The sequence below is a fragment of the Epinephelus moara genome, chromosome 1, assembly GCF_006386435.1.
Source record: "Epinephelus moara isolate mb chromosome 1, YSFRI_EMoa_1.0, whole genome shotgun sequence".
Classification (NCBI taxonomy): Eukaryota; Metazoa; Chordata; class Actinopteri; order Perciformes; family Serranidae; genus Epinephelus; species Epinephelus moara.
In genome coordinates this window covers 9,784,707-9,797,674 of record NC_065506.1, presented here as the reverse complement: position 1 = coordinate 9,797,674, position 12,968 = coordinate 9,784,707, and positions in this window count along the sequence as shown.

Here is a 12,968-nt window from a genome sequence, read left to right as displayed (position 1 = left end):
TGTAAGGTCTTGCTAATGCTCATTGTAATACCTATAATAACATTTTGTTATGCATGAGAAGGCCAATGTAAACAAAGCCATGCGCAGTAGGAGTTTTCCAGTATGCTGTGGCAAGATACAGCGTTCAGCTGCCATATGCAGAAACAGCGACAGTATGAGAGCAAAAAACTGAGCTGACATTTCAGACCAAGTGTATAATGCAATGGTAATGTATAACTAATAGCGCTTACTAATTAAAAATGTAGACACTGATTTTATGAGGTCTCTATGAAAAGGTGCAAATCCTCCAACCTACAACTGTTTTTTTTTTGGGGGGGGGGGGGGGGGGTCACAGCATTGGACACATGCTGTACATATAACACTAACATATCATCACCATGTCAGTTGACATGGCAAGTCCACTATTCACTGTCCTAGCTGCTAACGCTGTCTGTCTCTCTGGTGCTCTCTCTAGCATACAGCAGGCTGTTCACATTCATTGTTCGTACTTATACCTACGAAAAGTAATGCACTATGACTAACCCACGTAATTGTGAGTCGGCAGTTTGTGATCATGTGACCTGTGCACTGCAGGCTGTTGTCCATCAGATGAAGAGAGCAGGGGAAGGAAATCAGGTCACGTAGCACAAAGAGTGAGAAAGTCTATATAGGAGGGTTAGGGTGGTGGATGTGTCAAACAAACACATGACTTTGATCCAGAAGACCTGGCTTTGTGTCCCATGCAAAAAGCCAACAATGAGTTCTTTTAAGCTGTGAGTATATGTTATTTCACATCATCACAAGGTATGAGAGAGTACTGTGTATCCGTATCTGTTCTTGGAATGAATGGGGTTTAAATCAGAAGTGGGTGGGGGCTCCTCCAGAAGTGAGTAAGACCGAACGGGAAGTTGTTATTTTAAGCCTGAAACTGATATGGGTTCATCAGAATTTGCTTTATCTTATCTTATCTTATCTTCTCTTCTCTTACTATATAATGACAAAAACTCTGTGGGTGTGTGGGTGTGTCTGTTCCACGTTTATCTCCTCACTGACTTGGTCAATCCATGTGAAATTTGGCACAGTGGTAGAGGATCATGGGAGAATGCGAATGAAGCAATATACATCAACTGGCCAAAGGGGGGCGCTATAGCAACCGATTGAAATTGCAAACTTTGAATGGGCATATCTCATGTCCCGCATGTCATAGAGACATGAAACTTTGCACAGAGATGCCTCTCCTCATGAGGAACAAATTTCCATCAAGAACCCATAACTTCCGGTTATATAGATTTTCCGCCATTTTGAATTTTTTGAAAACCACTTAAAATCTATCTCTTCCTAGGAAGTTTGACCGATCTGCATGAAACTCTGTGAACATAATCTAGGGACCAATATCTAAAGTTCCCTCTTGGCAAAAGTTGGAAAACTTACTAAAACTGAGCTTCTATAAGGCAATGAATATTGTGGAGGGCGTGGCTCATCACATAAAGCTGTATAACATCTCAAGGGTTTCACCGATCACCACGCAACTTTGTAGACATATGACCACACATAATCTGATGGGACCCCTCCATTATTGACCCGATCAAACAAAATGGGGGCGCTAGAGAGCTAATTTCTTATCTAGGCCTAACCGCCATATCGATATTTACTAAACTTGGTAGATATGTAGAACAGGACGCCTCAAGGTGACTGGGGAAATGTAACTCTAATTGGCAACTGGGGGGCGCTATAGGTGACTGGGGAAATGTAACTCTAATTGGCAACTGGGGGGCGCTATAACAACAGAAATATGCTTAAAAATGGCTTAAAAACTCTGTCTGAATACATTGCTCTTCTTAATGGGTTCAGTTGACTATTTAATCTGCAATTTCCTATGACCTGTATCCCAAACACACACCATGTGAAATTGTATGTGGGCAACTGTGCACTCAATGGGTATGGACTAGTTGCTTTAATTAGAAAAGAGTTTACAGGTCAGTCTCAGAATTTAGCATTAGATAATTTCTGATCATAAGAGTAAGGGACTGAACGTATCTACCCAAGGGAGGATTTTCCTTCATCACCAGTATGGATATGGACACATTGTACTGGGACGATACATGTACTCATAAAAAGTAGGTTTACACTATCTGTACCACATACTCGTTTAATGCAAGAATTTGGCTCAACCCTGGTCTTCATGTCATCACATCACATCAAGGTGTCATGTTATGTCATGTGTTGATGTCCATCTGGATTTTCTTTCCTAAACCCAACCTAACCTTACCTGTGGTGGTGCTCCTCTGCAAGATATCAGGGCAGTAAGTAAGTAATCTTACTTAGTAATCTTAGTAAGATATTATACAAACTGTGTGCGTAATTGTTCATACTATGTCATACAAGCCATTGTATAGGGTATCATAGTCATCTGATCCATTGTTATTATAAAAATGATTATGGGTGTTTCAAATGCCACTGTGCAGGCTGTGAAATGAAAATGTAAAGACACTACAGAATAATTGTATAAAGTCAGCTCTCTAAAACTGTATTTTGGCTTATTAATTTCCAGAATTAAGCCACACTAAAGATAGTTTCATTGATACAATATGTTATCTCATTGAGCATGTGGAAACATTTTTTATTCACAAAGTCCACCTCATCTGCCGCAGGCCTGTGCTGATCAGAGTGCAATGTATTGCATCAATCACTCTTGGGAATCCTGTGAATTAATTCCAGCACACTAAATATGCAACACATTGCATTCATTATTGATAACTACAGCCGACTAATGTAAGCTACCTGCAATGTAATGGAAGTCTGCTTTTATGGGGCGAGTGGCCTGAAAAAGCAACAAACATTTATTATACCTCTGATCATTGGGGTGAACAAAGTGTGTCCCTTGTACTGTTTGATAATAATTCAGTAGTACGCTTCTGCACAGCCCTATTAATTAGTCATTCATTTGCAGGCAATGTTTTTGTACATAACAAGGAAGATTTTTATACTTCTGAATCCCACAGCCTGAATATACACAGCAGTATATGCTAGTTACAATGGTAATGTAGCCAGTGATAGTCAAAGGGAGCCATCGCTGTCAGAGCATGGAGATTACAATGTACTTGCAGTCTCACAGCCTTGAATTTGAGCAGTAACGGTTGTTGCATTCATCTCCCTTTTAATATTTAAGGAAAACCCACACAGATCCTCCAAATTCTCTCACATATGAAAAGTGTTTATAATGAAAAGTTTAGGTTGTTGTTTTAAACTTGCCACATCTCCTTGTAATTTGCTTCACTTTCTGAAATGTCTTTATAAATAAAATAAGATACTTGTGAGCATTTTGGTCTCTTCTAGGTGTAAAGGGGATGAAAGAGAGCTAGCTACTGCAGAAGTTTGCCAATGTTGTTGTGTTTGTGATTGAGACAGATGCCCAAGATCATGAAAAGTGTTTTGGCTATATTTCACTCAGCTCTATTGAAGTCAAGTTGGAATTGAATTTGCTGCTTCATTCCCTTAAAAATATTTATTTTTCTATTGGTCAACTTTTGGTCCAGACTCTTTAACAGCAACTGGGTGTGAAGTTTTGTACAAACATGTCCTCAGAGGATGAAGTCTACTGACTGATGATTCCCTTTTCCTTTACCAGCACAACGTGGTTGACATTTTCTTTTTTCAGCAATATCTCGATAACTATCAGATGGATTGCCATGAAATTTGGTACAAATGTCTGTGGTACCAAGAGGATGAATCTTTATGTCGGATTTGTATGTTTACATCGTCAATTTATGTCCATTAAAAGTGCTTGTTTTTGCCATTGACAGGCTCAGATTGTTATTGTCAGTGTCTAACAAGATTGTGGCAAGCATCAGACCTTTTTGTTCAAGTGTAACATCCTACTGGGTTAACCAGACACAGCCCCGAAATCGCCATCACTAATCTCACTAGACTCTATTTAAATATACAGTAATTCTATCGTGTATAGAGCCAGCACATTTTCACATCTTAGTGGGTAAATTATGTTTTATTATTTTTTCAGCTATACCAGAGCTGGTGATTGTTGGAACAGTGGAAAGACAATCCAAGATAGGTTTTGTGACTTTTATTTTGTTTCTATTAACTTTAAATGAAGTGTGTTTTGTGATTTCAGGGCAGTTTCTGGTTAAACAAAACAGATTTTACTCTTTAATAAAAAGGTCTATCTCTGTAGGGATGCTTTCCATAAGACGCATAGAGTAACAATCTGAGCCTGTCAGTGGCAAATACAACACTTTTAGTGGACATAAATTGATGGTGTGAACATGCCCAGAGTGGTTACATTACAGCCTGTTTCACCACTGCCAGCTGCAGCAGTCTCACTTCATACTGGACCAGTTTTAAAAAATTGTTGTTCCCATGTCATTTAGACAGAAAAACATGGGAAAACAGGCTCCAGGTCTGAAAACACTGACCTTATCCTTTAAGCGTTTAAGAATAGAATTCCCCTTCAAGAATAAGATTGACTGAATCTGATCATGACATTGGCCTTGCCACCATTTCATATCTTTGTCCATCTCATATTCTCCACTGCTCAAACGAGAGAGTGCCTTCTTCAGCAGAGAATCCCCCCTCTGCCCTCCCTGACACTTCCATTCCTTCTTCACATCTCTCAAGGAGAAGAAAAATAGAAACACACAGTGACGCGAGAAATCCCCTGACACCCAGAGATTGTAATAATCTCTTCTCTTCTTTACATTCTTCGATTCCTAATACATTCCTACAAAAACAAATTTATGGTAATCCCCCCGTCGCGTATCCATTGCTGATGTCAAATCCACATGAGGGCAGCCAAACATGCTTTTTCTCTCAGTTCTGTATTTGTAAATACGGGAGCACAACAGCATTGTGCTCTGTAATAATTACTTCAAGCACACTTTCATTCACATGCTTTAGCATCTCTATTTAGATGTCGGATTACCATATCACTGCAGTGATTTTGAAGTTCACCTCATTGAAGACTCCCTGGATCTAATGTCTGAATTCCTTATAGTCCAAGATGAACACATGCTAATCTGCTTTGATGTTATAGTGATGTATGTACATATGTATAGCTCACACATTGGACTATAGTCTTAGTCACAGTCTTAGAAGCTAGCAGAATCAGCATATGTGAGGAGGGCTGTATGTTATTAATGGAGCGGCGCTGCTGTTGGCTTGGCAGATTATGCTCGCGTTCCTCTCAACTAACCACTGGCAGCCTGCTTGTATGAGTGTGTGAGTGCAGCGTCTGATTTACACCGTGCTCCATTTTTTGGAGGTAGAGGGGTCAGGAGGGTACTGTACACAAGCACGTGCACATACGAGTGTGCCCACCTACATGCAAAACTATACTATCAATACATTTCAGTTCATACATAGAATATTTAGCCATGGACAACAAAGATACAGAAAAAATATTCACCATTGCAATGTTTTTTTTAATCGCCAGAAGACATTCACACATTCTTATCCCAAGTCATCACCTATCACTGTTTTGACAGTGGCCCTCATGTCCACATATTACACGCTAGGTATCCATAGCGTCTGCTGTTGACATTTAGGTATGCTGCTACCAATGCCGGGACATCAACAAAAGCACGTGGGTAGGTTTTAGGGCTGTCCCGAATACCATTTTTTAACATTCGGACCTTCGGCAGAATTTATAACGAATATTCGAATATTCGTTCATGGCGGGCGGGGGGAGGGGGGGCTCCGGGGTTTTTTCGCACCTAATTGTATTGCAGAGTTTTGCACAGTAGCGACCGGATCTTTGATCTCAAACCACAAAAAAATGCGATGGCACAACAGTCTCCTTCAGTACATTATTCTATGCTTTCTTTTGATTTTCACATTGACTAGTCATCCTGTTTAATTTGTCTTCTGATTAAATCGGAACCGTTGAAACAAGTTGTAGGAAGTTGTAGGATGCTGCAATAAAATGGTTCATCAGCAGTGCCGTGCACTGTAGAACCGATGCGCTGCTGGTTCTGCCGGCCTGAATAGAAAATAATGTCTACTGTTGTGTATACAGCCTATATAGACTTAGCTGAGTAGTGATGTGCGGGTCGACCCGTAACCGGCGGGACCCGTAAATGGACCTGCGGGTCAGGCAGCAGTGATTGTCTGTTAAATCGGTCTGTAAATGATATTTTGACATTATTGGCTATTACTGTCATGGCATCCATAGGTACTGATGCGCTGAGCAGGTGACAGTCCACGGCCGTTTTCAAAACACACTTGTTGAAACTTCAAACAATAATTTATTGTACAAAATGGGGGATACAAACGTTGACAAAAACGGTTCCATAATTCATATTAAATTCAAAAGATAATGAAAAAACAGGTACAAGTTAAGAGGGAATAGTGATAAAGTGGTAAAACTTGGCATTGATCCACAGCCTCAGACGGATGCGCTCAAACGTGCCGTGCGCACAAGCTCAGTTGGTAGGCGATACTATATTTTCACATTTTTGCAATTTAAAAGTTTTGATTTTTATTGATAACCTACATTTACCAACAACAAAAAGACTACATTAAGCACCAAAAATATGTAAAAAAAAAAAAAAATAAATAATAATAATAATAATTTTAAAAAAAGTAAATAAAAAAACGAATATCGAATACCAACTTTTCATAACGAATACCTACCCATAGAAACGAATATTCGAATATCCGAATATTTGGGTACAGCCCTAGTAGGTTTAGGAAAAAACAATTTGGTTTGGCTATATATTTTATACAGACAGCGAACACTGAAATTCTGGGCCTTGTTGGACCCATCCACCACCTCTCCCGACCACCCTATGGGAACTTTGCAGCTCTGTTTATTACGTTATGTCACTACCGGCAGTATTTTAGCCTGACACCATCCAGCGGCATATCAACCCCCCACAACGGGTGCAGTCTGCCTGCACTATAAACTGACCCGCTCAGCTTTTGGCATCAGCCAAAATCCTGGACAAAGCAGGGATGTTTGACGATTTCAGAATGACAATGGGCTGGACATAACCACCTGTAAAATTTTACGCTTTGGTTTTTGTACAGATCAAGCAAATGAGATATTGCTCATTTATTAGTGAGTTTTAGGGGTGATTTGAGGAGATTTGCTGCTCAATATTATGTGAATGAGCAAGAAGTATTAATTTAAATTTTATTTCCAGAATTACCTTTGTTATATAATATATGATCTTAGATTCACATGTATGAAATGCTCCAGAATGATTACTTTAGATGTACCGAATTACTTAAATAGTGCGTGGTTGTTAAAGGTTTTGCAGTTTTGGGTTGATGGCGTCAGGTCGGGATGTGGAACGAATTGGTCATATGCGCGGGCGACTGGGCCGCAGTGCAGTGCTGGGAGCGGGTCTTGAAAATCCGACCCATGCAGGACTCTGCATGGCAGCAGTATCAGTCTTCTCATCTAACTCTCTGCAAGAAAGCAAATTAGCATATTTCCCAAAACTTCACACTATTAATTTAAGTCAGACCTGGTTGAATATGATTGTGCACGTTCACATATCCCCATGTGTGAGCACCTTGTGGTTAATGTGTGCATGCATGTTTAATTTTCAGTGCCCGCTGCCAGTGATGGCACGGTGGTAGCTTTCATATACGGCCGAGCTGTGTGCGGTTTGGCTGCAGACGCCTCTGCTAATAGGTTTCATGTGAGTGGCCCTGCTGCCGCTCTCTAAAGGTAATATGTCACAGTCCAAGTCCCCCCGGCCGTGCGGTCTGTCTCACCACCGTCCAGCCCCACTCCATCAAGTCGTCCCTCTGCACAGACTAGCCTCTGGGGGAGATGCCTGCCCAGGAGTGTCTAGAAGTCTTTAGGTAATGCTAGATAGAGATATAGGACTGCAGTGGTGTGTGTGTGTGTGTGTGTGTGCGTGTGTGCATGAGAGAGAGGCTGTGAGGCTATCATAGTGTGTGTATACAGAAAGCATGTGTGTGGTTAAACCAACCACTTCTTGCAAACTGCTGCTCTGTTGAAGAAAAGCATTTTGCCTTGACTGTCAAGTAAAGCGAAGAGACAAATCAAATGGGTAATTATTGTAAGGGCTCACATTCAAGACCATATGCTGCTTCTGTTTTTTTCTTTTTCAGTAGCTGGAAGCCTCTGTGTATCTGAATGTCATAATTAATCACTCTGATTCAGGATCACTGACATTTGGAAGTTCACCACCAAGCCCATATGCTGTGACATTGATTCAGTGTCAGTTTTTGATGCCTAAATACCCGAGAACGTGTCTTGTCCATAGGCGCCTGAACAATGGAGCAAGTGGAGCAAATGTATCCCCATCATTCAGCTAGGGGAGCAAAGTTAGAGTTTTGATTCCCCACTTTTTTTTTTTTTTTTTTAAAAGCTAAACTTATCATCTTACAGTCCCCTTAATAAGGTGATTATATTTGAGCAGCCTATATCACTGATAATATTCCTATTTTTAGTAACAAAAACAAGTCATAAAAAATCACACATTTTTTGACCACCCTTTGAGTTGGTTCAGTGGAACCTGTCACTAATCTTTTGCTACAGCATGTGTTGGCTGTCAGTCACAGTCTGTCAATCAAAGAAAAAAGAAGTCTGGCTGTTTACAAAGGTAAGAAACATGCCACAGCGATCATGGACTGAAATAGAACACAGGAAAAGAAACGCTTGTGTATGTTGAATGAATGAATCTGCTTGGCCTACTGACTCCAGCCAAAAGTTAAATTAGCTAAAAGCAGGAGTGTATTGTTGCTACAATGCCGTGCTGATTTGCAAGTCAGAGTTAGCTAACTTTGACAGACAGCCCGTCTAACGTTAGCTCATGATCGGACAGGATTTGGCTCTGAAGATGAGACGCTCAGGCCAACTGCCAGAATGAATGTTGGCATGGTACATATCTTCAAACATGTGTACATAGTTATGTAGCTGATATGATGAAACATTATGTTTCTTTATATTTCAACAATGCAGTGGTTAACAAGTAATTATGTTTCAGAACAAAAACACATGGTCGTGACTAGGATAAGTTTTTGGTGCTGCAATCATGGCTAGATATGCCAATGATGTATCTTTAAAATCAGCCTGGTTGGGCAGTGACTTCTGTGTCAGACACGACTTCCTTTCACATTGGCATGATATGAAGCCTGGCGCCATCAGTGTGTAGTAAGGGTGGGAGGGGTGGTAGATGGGTCCAACAACCACAGACTTTCACCTGGGAGGCTGGTGTTTGCTTCCTGTATGAATGTCAAGCCAAACCCTGTTATTTTTTTCTAAAGCCAACCACATGCTTTTGTTACCTAAACGTAACCATGAACATATGCTGGCTAAATGTAACCAAGTGTGTTTGTTGTTGAAGGAATAAAAAGGTAAATTCAGTGTTGTCCAAACATAGTCTGTTTATTTTGAAAGAGACTGTATGGTGTAACAGGCTAAGTTGACGTGGCATCCCAGAACGTCAACAGCAGACACACCCAGGGTACCTTGCACGTCATATGTAGATGTGGAAAGTCCATGACCAAGCGACGATATGTGATGAGGTCAGAGTGAGAATGTGTCGCTGAAAAACACCCAAACATGGTTGTTTGTTGGTCACAAGCAGTGGTCCACAGCTTGGCACCCGTCTTGCTGAGGCATCACAGCATTAACCATTCCCTCCAACTCCTGATGACATATCAGTTCAAATACATGGAACGAAGAACATCATAACTTTAGAAATGTTGACGTATGAAATGTTAAAAATGTAATCTGTGGTTTGCAGAAATGCACCAGAAATACCAACATTTTCGGCTGGCAGCTGACCCACTCTTTTGTTTTTAATATGGCTACTAATACTTAGCATTAGCTCTGTTGATTCTATTATTTGAGATGGGGGTAAACGCACATAAATGCAGTTTACCCACCTTTTCCAAATGCAACAAAGGGTTTACTCACCTTTTATGACTTTACTAGTTTTAGTTTACTAGTTAATGAGTTTGTGCATTAGAATAGTCCTTGATTTGAGATAATGTGAATTAAAATGATCTGCCTTTGAAGGTCTGATAATTCATTACTGCATAACATTACAACTAACACCAGCTAGTGGTGCTGTTCAGAATAGCTACCACTAGAACCTGTGTCAAATAAACAAGTGGGATTGGAATAAGATAGTTGCTGTGGGGTCATTTTATTCATCTAAACTGTCCGACTTTAGACTTTGATAATAGCCTTGTGAGTTCTTCAGAATGGCAACCGTCAGGGTTAACATTGTTTAATTGGGTTTATTTAATTGAATCAAATTGTGATGTGTTGTAAGGCTATTTCATTTGAATATTAATTATTTATCCATGACTGACCTTGAAGATGGCCTGTTAGCCTGCAACCTACTACCATTTTAGGCTACATAATGTTTTAGTAAATATGATTTCAAACATGAAATAGCCATTCTTCACATTATTTCCTTTCCTGATCCATCCAATTACACTGAACCAAAACACTTTACAAACACTTCAGTTTCCCCTCTCATTTTCTATTAGTTGAAATGAAAGATCCTTAGACTTTTTCCATGTACGCAAAAGGCTTATTTTTCTCAGAATTTGTTCACAAACTTGTTAAAATCCATGTCAGTTAGCACTTCTCCTTTGCCAAGATAATCCATCCATCTGACAGGTGTGGCATATCAATATGCTGATTAAACAGCATCATAATTACACAGGTGTGCCTCGGGCTGGTCACGATAAAAGGCCACTCTAAAATGTGCAGTTTTATCTAGACATCAAGACATTTATTAGGATTTCACATGATTAGGGCTAGTATCTGGTGAGTATCGGCACAAGGCAATAAACATGAGCAGTCAGATGATCTTAAAAATTGAAAACAGAACCCACTGGTTAGTTTAATTTCTTTGGGAGAAAAATTAAGGCAAACTAAAAGAAAATCACTTTTGAGCTTTTACCTACTGTCCTTGCCATAGTTGTGAGCACAAAGTTTTCCCATTCAGTGATAGATTATTAGTGAAATTGTTGATGTTAAGCTTTCAATAAAATTTGGCTGCTTTATTTACAACCTGTGTGATCATGTGGGTGCTCATGCCTGTTGTGCTGTTGGACCTCCTTTTAGCGATTCAGCAGTGTTCCAAGATCTCTTCCATTACTTTGGTGAGTTATCATAACTGATAGGAATAAGAGCCACAGCTACAAAAATAAAACCCAAGCTGTAGTAAACCATACTTGTATTTACAGGAACAGAAAGTAGTGCTCTTGAAATCACTGTAGCTGTTAAAGAGTAACTAAACCCTAAAACCATTTTTTTCAGCTGATAATCATTGTTTCTGGTTGTATAGTAGTGTTAATGACTGATCCTGCTCAAAATCTTGACAGTTTAGTGCAAACTGTTGAAAATCTACATTTTATTTAAAAAATGTGGTATGGAGTGCCCTCTGCAGCTTGAAACCCAGTTACTACACTTGAATTTACATTACATTACATTGGAGGTGAATGACTCTTTTTCGAGGCGAATGACGTCACTAACCGTCCACGCTAAAGCCTGCCCTCCTCCCTTTACTCCTCCCCTTACTATAAAACCATTCTGTCCGCAGAAAGAGCCGAGCCTCGAGGGTGTATGTGCGGCCGGGCCGCGAGGGAGGGAGGGGTGGATGGATGAATGGATGGATGCGGTGGGCTGCTGCGCGGTGAGCCCAGGCTCCCAGAGCGGGAGAAATAGAACCGGCCGCCTTGCCTTCTGCCCGTGTGACACAGTTAGGGGCGGTTTTCCAAGCCACCATCGGCACATGAATATAAGCTCCACTGTCGGCAGGGTGAAAAAAAGTCTAAGTGTGGAGATGGGGAGAAGGGTGAACAGGGGGAAAGAGGTCGAGCTGCAGCCGCCTTCCCTTCTGCCCGTGTGACACAGAGTAATGCCCAGAGAGGGGAGTTTAGTTCCCCTTTAAAACAAACGTCCTAGCAGTGGTATAGCATTAACCCGTTTATTGAATAGTGACAGTCATAGACCGCGGAACCAGGGGGGCCATGGCCCGGGTAACTTTTGTACTCTGACATAGAGAGCTGCATTGGGATTGGGTCCCGAGGGTTCCCATTAAACAGTAGAAGAAGAAGAAAAAGAAGAAGAAGAAGTTGTAGCCTAGTGACAGGATGTCAACACAGGAACTTGGTGCACATGCATGAGCATTTCCACTCCATATTTATTCATAAATGGACGAATATGCCCTGAATCAGCTTTCATACCAATTTGCCGCTTGCTCCACCTGTCTGTCTGTCTGTCTGTCTGTCTGTCTGTCAGCTCCATCTGTCATGAGACAAACATGAAAGAAGACGTGCAGTTTATTGTGTTTCACCGGCGACAAGCTGCCATTACGCGCGACTATTACGCACGTCTGCGCGCTCTTTATAACTCACTGTGTGAACCTATGTTGCATAATAAAGATTTGCCCCTTCGTAATTTTTAACCGCCTCCTCAGTAACTTCATCCTGGCGCCGGGCTTGCCTTAACCTCAATCACTGCGTGATTATATAAAGGTAGAAAAATAAATAAATACAGAGGAGGAGAATAGAATATGAAACAGCCTTTATTTCATTAAAAACTAAATGAAAACAACGAAATAGGAGCGCTATTCCCGACCAGTGTGTCAAAAGACATGCAGGCCAGGGAAACGAAACAAACGACCTCATGAATCTCTTTATTAATAGCCTATAAAATGATGTGTTTTCTCCTGCGGGACACAAAATCAATGCATCTCTATTATTGTGCGGGCATAAATTCTCAGAGTTTTGCGGGAGCGGGCGGGAGTGAACATACAGATTGCGGTTGCGGGCGGTAATGGTCAGAAATTCAGCGTTCTGGTTACTTTTCAGTAACTGCGCAGCTGCGCTTGTTTTATTGTTGGGTGTGTGTGTGTGTGTGTGTGTGTGTGTGTGCGGCTCTGCACATCAGTCTGATATGAGTGCTGACTTGTGATGATAATGAATATGATGTTGATTTAGATTCAAGGCAGCAAGATGAGTTTTGGTTGTGG